Source organism: Pezoporus flaviventris, unplaced genomic scaffold, assembly GCF_033815535.1.
Source record: "Pezoporus flaviventris isolate CSIRO_AGI_PZ_B2104156 unplaced genomic scaffold, CSIRO_AGI_Pfla_v1 ptg000016l, whole genome shotgun sequence".
Classification (NCBI taxonomy): Eukaryota; Metazoa; Chordata; class Aves; order Psittaciformes; family Psittacidae; genus Pezoporus; species Pezoporus flaviventris.
Genome location: NW_026892564.1, coordinates 5619988 through 5635522, shown reverse-complemented (window position 1 = coordinate 5635522; position 15535 = coordinate 5619988).

Genomic DNA, 15535 nt, shown 5'->3' with positions numbered 1-15535 from the left:
CAAAGCAGAGCAGACTTGAACAGAAATGTAGATTGGAAAGACACTTGAGTTAAAAGAATACTTCCTCTCCTTTAAAAAAGTTGAAAGGCACACATTTCTATTTCATTTCCAGAAAAGGCTTACAGACAAGATAGTTAAGAAACTATAACCTCGATATTGATGAAAAAGCTATATATTTCATCTTGCTACTGTTCTGCATCTGCAGGCTTCCTCTTATGTGTCCTATTGAATGAAACATATGTGTGCTTTTGATTTAGTAACATTTTAAATGCTAACTTTATAAGGAAAAAATAAAAGAAAAGAAAAGAAAAGAAAAAGAAAGAAGTGGGGAAATGATTGAATTACATAGAACATATTTTTCTTTTAAAATGTAGTAAAAAATTCAATAGTCCGAATCGCTCAGGGGTGATCACATTTCTTTCAGAAGGTATATCTTGGGGGCTCTGTGTCTTGGGGGCAGTGTATGTATCAAACACTGATGATAGTTCAGCAGATGCTTTTTTATTGAAAGTCACAAACAGAGTTGCAGTAAAACCTGCATTAACAGCCAGAGCTCAGACTGAGGCTGCCTTGTGATTTATGCACTCTTCTTTGGTTTTGATCTTTTAATGAATGTGCCTTGCCATGCTATATACTCTTCTGGGATTTTCTCTCTCACTACTCTCATTACTATACTTTCACTGTCAATGTGAACACGCAGTTTCATATGATTGAGGAAAATCAGCTACTAGCAGTCGACTGTGTGATTTTATACTTTTTTAGCTAGAGCTCTGGTTCAAAATGCAGTCAGACAAGTGAGAGGACTCTAGTTGTACTTACTGGGCTTTGCATCAGACATGCTTGCTCAAGGCATATTATTTTAGGTTTTTCCTTGTTCATCTAATTTTTTTTTCAAGTGCTCTTCATCTGTATAAAGCTATCAAAAAAATAAATCAACAGTTTCTCTATAGTTCAGAATAGATAAAGTTGATATTTTTCTTAATTTTAAGGAATAAAATTCTTTAGTAACTACCTTAGTTCACAGACTACAACATATGAAGAGTTCTTCAACTGCCATCCATAGCTCATGTTTACATTTGATACTCTGCAAAAGTTTTTACATTATACTTGCCTCATGAAATTAACTTGGGGTAAGAATCATTTTTCAAATATTATTAATAGATAAAAGTAATCCAAGGGTAAATGTTTCCAGACTGCAGCTACTGTGTGTATCTAGGCTAGACATACATATCTCAATGTTTTGTTTTTTTTAGCCTGACTAATTGTCTGTCTTTAATGACCCTCCTTTAAATGTCTGCTTTATGTTTCACAAATACTTAATCATTGCTTTTTTCATCTATTTATTGATATAGTTTAAACACTCACATATGAACCAAAATGACATTACCTGAGGAAATGTTAGGGTGAAATCTGATTTTTCCCATAATTCAAATCAAATCTTCTCTCCTAGCTGAAGCTAACAAATGAGCTTGCTGCTTTGCTGCAAATACAGGGAGAAAAGGCTGTGGAAATGGGATTGTTACAGTATGCACAAAATATGTTTAAAAGGGGACCAAGGGAGAAAACATCCCTTCTCAGGACTCTGTCCTGACCTGTATGAATTGTACCAAGAAGACTAGTAAGCCTACTCAGGCAAGTAAATATTACACACGTGTTAACGACTAAGAGAATGGTGTCTCATAGATGGAAGCTCTTACACTCTAATGAAACACCTTTGTGTATGATGTTATGTCAATGGAACAACATGTGGCTTTGGTACATATAAAAGCAATTATGGAAGTAATATTAGAGCCTGAGTTCCTTTTTCCATTGTTTTCAGACTCCCTAATAGAGCTAATCTGAGTCAAAATTATAGTACTTCTTGTCACATCTCAAAATAAAACTTTCAATTCTTTTAATGGCTCAGAAGTCCTTCAGATGTGTCATTGGTATTTATATCTGAAACATTTCCATTAGCTAAAGTTTACAACTTGCCTCTGATTTTTTTTTTTATTTTTATTTTTTAAGAAACTGTAGATAGTCTGGGATATTTTAACAGTGATTTGGTTTCTGGTTATTTATTGGCTTTTCCCATACAATGTGTCTTGAAACTGGTATAGCACATGCCCACATTTCAGAGAAACCCAAAAATATAGTGTCAGGTAATGCAGCTACAAAGAGTATGTTATAGTGCTAGCTTGACTGTATTGGCCACTGATAACCTGCTCCATCTATCTTGCCTCTGACACGTTAGCTGGACAAGGGAGAGATGGGGCAGCCTCTAAAAACAAGAGTCATTATGAGAAGAAACAGCAGCCCAGCAGCATCAAGTATTTTGTTGAAAAGTTCAAGAGATCTCTTTTTTTTTTTTTTTTTTACCTGCTTTAATGTCCATTATCACAGCAAACATGGGATTTCCTTAGTGAGTTATAGCGAATGACTCAGTCTTTCTACCCTTCAGCAGTGCAGTGTTATTAGTCAAGATTCTTGGAGCCCATTTGGTCAGCCAAACATCTGGGCTTGTCTCTTCCTTCTTCCATTTTTGTTGCTGAGGACTTGAACCCTCATCAGCTCTGGCACAGTCACACTGCTTCATACCTATCATCTTGATGTCTTTAGGATGAGTTCTCCTACAAGTAACAAAAGCTTTCTTCCTTCCTTTTCTTGTAAACAGCTTTGAAAATGTGAAGCCCATTAATATAAAGTTAGTCTGATTTGGGCACTATACATTGTGTTATGCATTACACTATACTGCATGTGGGCTATGTGCTCACATATGCACATATGTATACAGGTGGTTCAGAAGGACTAATATCATTTCTAATATCATTTATTTATGCATACACAGGAAGTTGTGGGTGGGTTTTAAAATGCTTTTAGGCTTATAACACACCTAGGCAATATATAGATCTTTGCATATGGCATACTTCACTGCCTAGAAAAATATAAGCATCTCTGGTACAAATACATATGAAAATGTATTTAACTTCTAGTGCTCTCAAAGAGATGGAAACACAGTCCAAACCCATTGTTTTATTGGAAATTTTCATACTGACAGCTCATGTCGTGCTTTCTGGCTACTGACTAGATGAGGTGGGAATTTGAAACAGCACAGTATCTGTCTCAGTGTCTCAGTACTTCAGACCTGGGGTGAAAGGAAGGGGGAAATGTTGAGAGAAAAGATATATGTGGTATGCATGCCAACTACTGACCACTCATTCATATTGTTGTGTTCTTAAGGGCTTCTCCCTTTAGGTTAGATAATAAAAATACTCTATGAGTAAAAGAAGTACAACCTTCCACTTCATGGAGGAAAATCCTATATGAATAATAAATTTTACCTCTTTCCAGACTTAATTTCAAATTCCTCCTTCTTTCTTTCTTCAAATGATATTGAACTTAAGTACATTTGCTGGCAGCCTCTGATGCTCATACTGAGCTGAGAATAGTTCCAGCTCTGCTATTTTCCTTTCATAGATACCTTAGCTCATCCTATGAACAGAGCTTGAATTTCTGGGGTAGTGGCATCTATTATGTCACATCTATAATGTGTTTAGTTTAGTTCCTTATTCTTCTGGTTTGAAAGCTAGCACTGGCATAGTAGATGTAAGGTTTCTGGAAAACAATTGTAAGCTCCTAAAAGCCATAATTACATCCTTCCAATTTCCCTAGCTGTGGCAAACACCAGACACAGCTACTGTGATACAGCAATTATGATGTCATTTTATTTATCAGAAGCATGATAATTCATATACTAATATGTAGTCCTGATCACAACCAAGGTCCCTAGTCTAGCCTCTCCCAAAGGTCTGGGAATGCCCAGGTAGTCCCCAAAAGGTAAATATAACAGATCAAACAATGCAGACCAAATAGTGCTTCTTGTGCCTATATAGAAACTGCAGCCATTTCCCTCACTTAGTCAATCATATCTGCCACTTTTATCTGTGATCTCATGAAGACCCCAATAAGGTCTTAATACTGGTGTGAGCTTTTACTGGCGCACTGTGCTGCATTTCCTTCTTAGTTTGAGCTCTGTTTGCTTAAAGACTGCCTACCCATGAACGTTAACCATTTGTGATCACATAACACCCTCCCCCAAAATGTGTGTCTAAAATTAAACTACAGATGGTGTTCACAAAGGTTAACCTTAGCCTGGGGTGCCAAATCCCCTTAGAATCTCTCCACAGTCAATGGAAAAAGGAAATGTCTCCATTAATGCAGTATTCCTCAATTTGTGCTCTGGGAACCAGTAGTGATCTGGAAGACATCTGATGGTAGTTCATGAAAATGTTGGAAACATTTAACCTTCCCCTGCAGAAAACACCTCCAAACTATATACAGAAATTCCTACATATGCACACAAGCAAACAATCAATTTGGGAGATTTTAAAAGTAATAAACAAACCTTGAAAGGGTATTTGGCTGTAAATGAAAACCATTATGACAACACTTCATAACAGAGCACTTGGATTTTTTTCTTTTTTGAAGAGGTTTCTTAGACTTTCGGTTAGAAAAAGAAAAGAACTAAAGCTTAATTTCCAGTCTTTCTCTCCCAGGTGATTATACAAAGGTGTTAAAGAGACACAATTGCCTTGGGTAAGAGTTGGTTCTTATAAAAGCCCTTACATTTTGAAATAACAAGATATAAAAACTGATGTCCAGTGGGTGGTACAACCAGCATGGTACACTCAGCGGTCATTTCTCGGTAGCTCATCCATTGGATAGTTAGCATTATATCATGTTTTCCCAAAGGATGGTTTGAAGAAGGTATTAAAAAAAAAATTCAACAAATTCACCTCAAACTGAGTGACTAGAGTCTTTACCTTTTTAAATAAACCTGATGTTAGCTGTCAATGCAAAAAAAACAAACAACCCAGAAGCGTTACTGAAGTCAAATAGGCTTTTGCCATGTCACACAAAAATATTCTAAATTGCGGCTAGTAAAAATATAATCTAATAAGTGAACTTTTGAATTTTGTAATTTTATCTGAATAAAGATTTTGCTAATTACAATGGCTTTATGGTTATTTGTATCAAGTAAAATTCTTTCCCATGTGGAAGACACCATAAGGTATTTCTGACTAACAGGTGGGCTTCTCATACTTTCAATTCCTTTTGGAAATCTTAGCTTTGTTGCGTATGCAACAAAGAAGAAGAAACCATTGTGAAGGTCTTTTTGTGCAATCCTTTTCTGGTTTGAGCTGCACCAGGGAACAAATCTGAAGCTGCATGCAGCAAAAAAGCTAGGTTAAAAAAAAATCTCTTTCAATCCATCCCTTTGGTTGTTGAGCATTGCATTTTTTGATTTTAGAGTTATACATATTTACTGTTTTTTCCTGAAGTTTGCACTCTAGATCCACTGACACTAAATTATAATAATCTGTACTGCAATCATAAATCAAAACCTAGTTAAGAGTTTGTTTCTAAACAATCTCTGGGTAGCATCTGATCCTATCCCAAAAGCTGCTCCTCGGGACGTTTGTTTCTCTTCATCTGAACTACACCAATTAGTCTCATGAAGTATATTTCTTTAACGTCTCAAGAGATCTCTCACTATAAGCATTCTGAATATTCACTGTTACAGAAAAAAATAGTAGAAAAGATGCTCTATGTATGAACAAAATAGAATGTCTGACCTCACCAAACTTCTAGATTTTCTTAAGATGGGTAAATTAAATAATGAACTAAAATCATTTCTAAAGAACAAAAGGTTGGTGACAATAAGATGCTAAATTTTTTGCTAGTTTCTTAAAAACTGAGCTGTCTGACAAGAACTTAAGGCTACAAACACATCTAAACAGTGTGGCATACAAATTGCATCTCAGGATGCCTGATTTTCGGGATCCCTTACTTACATTTGCGAGTATCTGTGACTGTTTACTAGAAAGCAAGTCCAGAAAGGGCATTTCAGTGGAACTAGGGCAGCATCTTCAGAACTGACTCTAGCTCCCGTGTGCAGCGTTGTGCTTAGCTGAGGATTGCACTGGGAATGAGTATGGAAAGGAAAAAGCTGAAGTCAGAGAATTCTTTTTCAAAGGGTTGACCAAAACTCAGTAATTTCCTGAAATTTCTTTAATGTGATTACCTCCATTTGTGAACTTAATATAATAATAAATAAATAAACTTGTGTTCAAGTCATGAGATACAAAACAAATATAGTCTCATCTAGTTTCTTTGTATAATTTACAACAAATTTACATTAAAAAAAATCAGTAGTTATCAGTATATAACTGAAATGGATATGTAACAAAATTCTGTCTTTTTTGGTGAATGTGATTATTTGAAATTTTTTTGTTTTTTTTTTTTGGACCTTAACAAAAGTTGACAAGAGAAAGAAAATGCCATTTGGCAAATGATATTTTGTGATTGTTCTGACTAAGAACATGCTGCACTTCTATATACTCCACAAACAAAATAGCAAGGAGTGGGTAAGTTTTGTTTTCACTCAGTCAGAACATTTTATTTGAAATTGTCTTGTATGCATGTTCTATCACAGTGTGGAAAGTTTCAAGATGAAGATCACTCAAACAGAAAAAAAAGGTTCTGAAATAACAGCATAGAATATTTTGACAATTTTTTTAAAATATATTTCTTTCTTGATTTTAATATGTATTTTCTACAAAATTAACAGACTTCTGTGAAGCATTTTCATTACAAATATGCATAAATTTTAAATGTTAAAGTAACTTTATTTTTAAAAATCCTCTCAACTTATTGCTTCTCAGTCAGAATTAGTATTTTTCTCAGAGATCTTATAATTTACAATTACAGAGTAATCTTTATTCTGACAAAAAAATTATTTGCTTCCAATCACACTGCAAGCAACTGCTGAGCAAATCAGCCAGTGTGGAAAAAAAGGGTTATTATCAGAGAAATGAGATAAAGAGTCATTATAGATTCACCTACATGACACAGTGCAGCACTGTGTAGAAATACATTATTTGAAAAATTCCCAACTGGTTCTACAATGAAGTCAAACAGCTCCCTTATCATAATGCTATTATAGTACCCCATTCTAAATAAAGATTAATAGTATCGTGTTGCATTTGCTCCTAAGTATAACAATTTTCATTTAATATGCTTACCATGAATTATATCCTCAATGCAAACATTTTCCCCATCTTTTGTAAAAATATCTATCCTTTTTGGCTTTTGGTTGTTATCCAGGGCAATGTCTCTCTTGCAGACTGTGTGCATTTTTCACAAACATGTCAACATACACTCCTCGAGGAGGACATTGTTTACTTTGGAGAAACCTGCTCTATAAAGGATAAAACCATTCTTTGTGACCACTTATGAAGGACAGAGTGAGTGTGCTACTTATGAAATGTTTCGTTATACAGTATGTGGTCTCCATTATGTAAATAATTCTCATCTACTCCTCTGTGGGAATACTGAATAAATAATTAAAGGGGGGGGGGGGTGTGGGTGAAAAAAAGAGTAGGAAGAAATAAGTATAAACAACTTGAAGGATGATTCATAAGTTATGTTATTTGTACTTCCTACTGAAACATCAAAGTACATTTGGTAACATGCAATATGCACCTTTCCAAGATATTTTTTTGGCTCTCTTTTTGTGCTGATAATTATACACAGTAACTTCATGGAAAATATTCCCCAAAGCTTTGCTTAGTGTTTATTTTCACAGAACAAGACAACATATATAACTTCTTTTTTTTTTTTTTTAAAGGCTAGTTCTTTGCTGTCTGCTATGGAAGTCTGGTGAGAGACACTGCTGAGTCTACAGTCATATATAAGTGCTTAACACAGTCACGTAACTTTTCTATTTGTTGCCTTTATGAAGCTTTTCAACTATGAGACAGAGAGCAAAACCCCAAACCACTAAAAAACATGAAAGTGGCAGTCACAAAAATGACTGCATTTTGGCTACTCTCTTTGACAATTATTATGCACCAAAATCATTGCCTTTTATTTTTCAGTATATCTATATATTACAGTAATATATATATTACTGCAATATGTATACATATTGCAATAATGTCTGGAGGCCCTGATCAGAGATTCCGGGTAATATTTTCTAAAACGTGATTAAATAATGCAGCAGCTACAGTCACAAAAGAATGAAGGAAATAATTGCAATTTTAGGTCCATAAGTCCAAATTTCAGGTACTTGAAGTCTAGCTCAGATGTTTTGTTGCCCTAATAGACCTTGCTTGCCTGGATTTCTGCTGCTAGATGTTTGCACAGCTTCCCCAGCCTTGCCAACATTGAAGTAATAATACACACTTATGTATATCAGAAATCATGATATGGACTTTCTATCACCTATATGACATGATAGGCCTGTTCTAGAAACTAGCTTTCATCAAATAAGAGGAGCATTCCTATCAATTCTGGACTGACTCAAAGTAACATCCTTCACCACTCTCCTTTGAGAGCTGCAAAATACCGCTGCAGCTTCCTAAAACAGTGAAAAGATGCAAAAGGCAGCAAAATGACAATAATGCATAAATCAGCCATTATCTTATTGTCTCTACCTGAGGATAATTTGAATGACAAAAGCCTATGAAAAATCATCAACAGTATGGAATAATACACTTTTTTTTTTTCTTTTGCACCTCTTCCCTGGCTGCTTCCACACTTGGGGTATGGTTTGCATTTTCTGGGGCTGGCTGCAAGAGTGTGGCTGAACTATCCTGAGGTTTTAACTACTGTTTTTCTTCTACCTGAAGACATCTCAAAAAAAGAATTTCCAAGACAATGAAGGGGGGGGAGAATGTCAGTAAACTCCCACCTGAGCTGTAGCACATTCACTGCGTTCATGGTCTAACACTATGTGGTTCAGAGCAAGTTCTTGAATATGCCTGCTGTGTGACATGGTTTTCTCCAGAAACCAGCGGTTAAAGAATATTTAATGAGACCAAAATAGTTTCAATGGTAGTACTTTAAAGACTGAGAAACTCACTTGCTAAGCCAGCCTGAAGTAATATGCTGGGGAAGATGGAAAGACTTCACATCAACATCATCACTCAGCCCGTGTTTTTCTCTGGAATATTAAGTCCCAAAAAATCCTCTAACCTGGCTCTTCAGGAAAATTTCTCTAATTTTTGGGAGTCCTGACTATCCTGAGTTCTTATTCATGCTTTCTGATTTCCACCTGAATTTACAAATGACATTGCTGAGAAATGCATTATAAACCATGGTTTCTCTAAGAAAAACTCTTAGTTGGCTGAATTGTACAATGCCTAGTTAGTCAGAACTTCTGTTGGCAGGAGTATTGCTTTAAAAATGGAGGAATTTTTTTAATAGAAATGCAAAGGTAGTTGTTTTCTCAGTAAATAACAGAAGATGTGTATCATAAACACTGATTTTAGACACATACACATAATATTTTATTTTCTACCAGGTGGAAATTACAGTTTTCAAAATAATTGCGCATGTTGTACCTTATTTTAATTTTCACTATATTTCAGGATTTATTTGATTGTTTTCCACACTGATAATGTTTAAAAGGTAATGTATTTATTAAACTGAAGCTGGCTGAGTAAGGCAGTTTGAAATCAGGACACAAGTAAAAGATTTGTTTAAACAGTATACATTTTACTTACTTGATCTTTTCTTGTTTTATGCAACCTGTATCATCAGCAGGATACATGATAGGTGCCACATATCCTACATATTCAGAGTGGCTGCCATGTAATATCTCTTAACATTTGCTGACTGCAGCACTATAGCCACAAGCCAATGACAATGACAAGGAAATTAGGAGCTGGTTAGCAACACAGAGGTGTTATATCTTGATATGGAGCCTTGCTAAGTTGTCTTGCAGTTCAGTTGAAACCTTAGGTATTTTCCTTCAAATTTTCTCTCTTTATTTTTCCCCCAAATTTTTACCTAATTATGGCTTATTTTGATTACACTGCATTCTCTATGTTATACAAACACTGTGTTTTTTTTTCTTTAGCTGCTTTCCTTATTTGGAACTTCTTTCCTTCCATAATTGTCTTTTGTAAAATCCATTTTTTCTGGGTGTAACTAAATGGTGATTCTTACACCTGCCACGAGAGGTCTCTTCCTGTGTGACAAAACTGAAAGCTAAAAGCCCGACTTCCGCGTTTTTTCCCAAGTGGTTTTTCAGACTCATTTTCATGTTCCAATGCCAGTGAAACTTTGGACATATTTGAGAATAAATCTGTATTTGCGGATTGCAAGAGATCAGAATTTAATCCTTAGTTTCTGAGTCAAGAGAGATCCGAACACAGAAAATAGGGATGATATTCCAGTGATGAATTTTACATAATCTCCAATTGTGTTTATAATTTCTCCTTTTCCTTTTTGTGTGTTACAGCAGTTTCCTTGTTTCTTCACAAACAGATGAGTGTGATGAACGCGTGCTGTGCTTCCAGGCCCAGTGCTCCTGTGTTAGGGTTTCATACCTTTGATGGAAAATTACGTTAAAGAGCTAATAATTTCATTTACTTCATTTTGAAACACCACAAATAAACTTCATGTCCCCATTGAGACATTTTTCATTTCCTCATTCCTTTAATTAAAATTTTTCAATGTTTGTTTTTGATATATGAAAAATGTGAGAGTTGTGAACAATATCCTCATCTGGGATGCCCTGCAATAGTGACCAAGTTTTTATGAGAAAGATGTGTCTGTTACTCTCCCGAGTCCTTGAACCTTATGTCATAGGTCTATTCAAAATCTGCAAGGACAAAAGGGAAGAAGTATATAAGACAAGAAGAAATAGAAATGTGTCAAAGTCCAGCAGACAGCTGATAAGACCTAAGCAAAAGATTCTACCTATCACAAAACTAGATTCGTTGTGCTGAATGATAAATGAGTTCTTCAGCTGTTGGTGTAGACAGTGAGCTTCCTGATAGATAATGAAGTCTTTTAGGCCTTAAGAGAGTTTTGCTGCATATATATTGGTAACATATATTTTTATCAAGTATTAATAAGCTACTAGTACTGTGAGTAGTATAGCTTGGAGCAGCAGCTCTTACTTAGCATCCAGTAGCATGTAGATGGTCAGATTTTATAAAAAAAGAAAAAAAAAACCACTTTTCTATTAATGTTTCTTACACTTTATAGCTGGTAAATGAAGAGGTTCTTGCTATCAGTAATGTTATGGAAAGATAAAATTACCCTATGTCAAGCATATCCATGTTTCTTTTCTCTTTTTTTTTCCCATGCTAGGCATAGGCAGTGTCTAATGCCTGCCAAAATCATCACAGAAAAATTAATGTGCCAAGTGCAGTGGATTGGCAAAACTTTTAGATGGCAAAAAACCAAAACATGTTTTTAAGAAAAATAGTGGGGCTGCAGGTTTGGGTGAAATCATAAAGAAATATGCTCTTGCAGGCTAGGAGTCAATCTTATTTAAAATCCTCCTGCTTTTATTGTCAATACTTGGCAAAATTCCCCTAGTCAGATAAAGGCACCATGATTTCAAAACACTGTAAACTATTTATGTTATCTGATAACACACTGCATTTGACTCCCCTTTCCACACCCACTCCAGAGGGAATTGCACGTAACTTTATGGAAAGAGAAGTTGGGCTATTTGGCACTCCTTCAAAATGGAAATAAATTTTGAACAAAAAATACATGTAAGGAAACAATTTGGTTATATCCTCTGGTTCCAGAATTACAATATCTTGCTTTATTTTTATTTAGTTTCTATTACCTCTGGGAAAGCATTTTCCATCCATGAAAAACTAATTTCTGCTGTTACTCATGCACATAATCCTGGTGTTTTCCCACAGCATTTAAAGGATGGTGGTCAGTTTACAGCTTGTTGTACATTTTACCTTGGGTTCTTCAGCTTCTCGGAGAACCAAAACGGGACTTCTCTAGGCAGTTGCATCTCTGACAATAAATGCAGCCTACACAAAGGGCAGGCTGTGCAGTGTGTGCATCCTAAATAAGGAATGTAAGTGTCTTGGAACAAAACAGATCGGGCCTAGAGTTAGATGACACACATTTTTCTGAACTGTGACAAAGACAATTTCATCAGTGCTTGCTACACAATAGCAGAGGGTACTTGAGTGCTTCTTTAGTCATTTTGAAATAAGTGATATTATTCACCAAGTTAAACACATTACTTGGCTGTATATTTATAAAAACTTTAAAAAAGCTTTTAATCGCCATAGCACAATTACTAAATCAGACAGAAGGCTGAAAGTCTGCTTACAGGTTTGCTCAGTCTTTAAATTTGTCAACAGGAGAATGAAAACAAAAGTACATTCATGCAACAGTGCAATATACTGATGAATAATATATACTTGGGACCCTCCCAGACTGTTCCTAAAGAAGTATGTGCCACATACGTGGTCAAGAAATAAATTACATTTATCATCCACCTTTGCCTGTCTCATTCATCCATCTCTGCCTGGACTACCTTAAGTCTTCCAAACACTGAGCTGCATCAAAGTCTCCATCGAAAACAAAGAGAAAAGAAGGGACAGTAAGAGAAACAATTCATATTCCACTCCCCCTCAGCTGGTACAATATTACTCTTTCACTACAAAATACTGACACTTGTTGCTGGTCAGTTTTGAGATGGGCAGCAGCAAAGCATGATCTGACTCTCTGAATAGACTATCCATATAGCACTTGACCCGTGAAAAAGAGATGAGCCAGTTTCCTGAATTATTACTTTTTTAAAAAATCATTTTTCTATATTACAGATGTAGAAATCAGACAGAATAAACTAGGTCTGGCAAGTACTTGGTAGGTCATCTGATTCATCCTATCATGTAATATATTTTATACTGTTTTCCAGATTTTTTTAATTAAAAAAAAAAAAAAGTATTGTTAATCTTTCTGGATTAAAGAGTTCTAAAAAAGTTACATGAGCTAGGATAAAAAGCCACAGACCAACAAAAGTCCTGGAAATTTGCAGATCATGGTTTCTTAGCTTTCTGCCCTCATTTGTTCTATAAGAGTAAGTTCAGTTTGATGTCAGACACATTTTATGTTGGAAAAAATCTTTGCTCTTTTGCCTTTGTTTACTTTCCCTTGCATTTCCTTGTTCCCTTCCTTCCTATCTGAAAAATGATGTAAAAGTGGTACAGGACTCATAAATACCTACCAATTTCTGCCATCAGACTAAAGTTTCAGTCATCCAGAAACTCCGGAGAGTAAGGTAGACAACAGCTGAAGTTCTCCATGAAAAGCAAAGATTCTGGTCATTATGTGGGTGATTAGCTTAGGTTAAAAGATATATTACATTAATAAAATCACCCCAACTGAATTTTGAAGAGAGCCAAAACAAAGAACCTAACTAGAATAGGAGGAATATAAAGAAACAACAGGTCATTTCTGGATGCTGGCATCCTATCCTCCCATGTCTGTGAAGTTTCCAGTTGGGAGGAACACAGAAGACAGCAACTTATGGTGGAAACTGAGGAACAGGAAGTATTTAATGATGGATAAGAAAAGTAGCTGAAGATTTCGATTATTTGCTAAACTTGCAAAGACTGACATTTTAGAAGAGTGCAGGCTTTGTGTAAAACCTTTTTTTTGAAGAAGATTAATTAAGAGGTCATGGCACAAAGACATTTTTGCATAAGATATGTTCCCCTGCCAACTCCCTGCCTGCCCCACCTTCTCCTTCACTCTTTGTTCACTGTTCACTCTTCCAGTGTCCTGTTGACATGGTAACCTCTTTGACATGCTTTCTACTTGTCCTTCCACAGCAGGAGTGATCCAGGATTGGGAATGCAAGTGCCTTGTGCCATCTTTGTATTCCCAAGCAGTCAGATACACACATGGGGTCCAACATGGATGTGCCAGCACTAAGGTCAGTGGTCTGATACTTCAAGATAAAAAGTTAAAACACGAGTTCTAGACCTTGCTGAAGTAGGGGAAACCATTTAATTCCCAAACTAGGAATAAATATCACACTAGATGAATCATGAGATCGAAGAATCATTAAATCATTAATCATGACAGCTAAAATCCCAGGAAGACCTAGACATTTTAAGATAGAGAAAACCTAGACTCAAACTGAAAAGTAGAGCTCAGAGAAGACTTCACAGAATGTTTGTGCTCATAAAATTAGAATGTGAAAATCCCTTTGGAAATTGGGAGCTATTCAAGTTTCTGAAAAGTTGAATCAGTACAGTCTTATGTGTTAAAGGACTGTGAGGAAGAGAGCATGTTTCAATAACCTCAGTGGTATGTCATTCCTTGAGTGTTAGGTGCAGAATTGCACCTAAGGCATTTTGCACAGGAAAGTGGGCTATGGACTCACTCAGCAAAGAACAAAGTTTCTCTTAGCATTAGGTACCCAATCACACAACTTCAAATAGTGCTTTTGTGTAATTCAAACACGAAATAAAGGGCGAATAGCTTAAAAAAAATAACATTCAGTAGTTCATAATCACCCTTAGAACAGTTTAGAATCATTCAGTGAGAATGTTTTTATGGATAATATGAAAATTTAAATTAATTATTTGACTAATTATTTTGCTCAGTTTTCAAAAGCAAATCACTTATTCAAGACTGTAGGAATTTTGCCTGTATGAGCTCTCAGTAAAGCTTGAGAAGACATAGCCCATGATGTTGCTATTAGCATTAAATATCCTTTGTTTTTTTACAAGCTGAAACCAAGATTTATAAAAAAATGGACACCATGTGCTGTTATTTGTGGTGCTGAAGGCACAGAAGAGGGGAAAAGAAGATGTTTCTAATAAAGTTCTGTCTCCAGCCTGCTATGAGACTGAGGGATGTTCAGGCTGCATCCCACTGGGAGCTTCCACGTGGACATCTACCTTTGCCTGAAGCTAATTAGAAGTCATGTTTTCTTAACAATTAAGGACAGTGATAGCCACTCACCCTCTAATTGCTGTTAATCCTAATAGGCAGCCCAGGATGGATAGTTAGCCAAAGTATCTACCCAGCAAATATTTTAACATTTTGCTCTATTTCACATTTACCACTGAGCACTCAGCAGGTGCTCCCATTTTAAAAAGGAAGTGCTAATGCCTCCAGTCCTTCTCTTATTCTGGTTAGTATGCATCTAATTGATGGCTCACCTCTGGGAAAACAAAGACAGCAAATTCAGGCTGATGCTTCTGAAGACTGGGAGAAATGGGTAAGTGTACTAACCCAGCCAAGATCCAAACACCAGCACCTACAATAACATAAGGAGAAATTACAAGATTCCTCAGAAATACTGACATACATCAAAAGTGGTCTCTAAATGATATCAGAAAAAAAACCAAGAATAATGTTTGGAATGACTTTTCTCATATTTGAAGCATATTTACTTGTAAAATAAGAACCAATACATTTTGTGGGAGAAGTCTGAGTAAAGAACAAAATGACTCAGGCAAAGATAGGTGGTTCTTACTGTTATTCTAACTGTCTCTACTGAAGAGCAACACTTCAACACTGACTTAAGGGTGGTGTGTTTTCAACAAAGACCAAGAAATTAATCCTAAATGTAGGTGCCCACAGTTCAGTCCCTGAGGTAGATCTGGACTAGTCATGCTTGTCTTTTACCATCTGAAGGATGAAAATGCATTTTGCAACATGATTTATCAGATTGTTTCAAGAACCTCACTTAGGGTGACAAGTT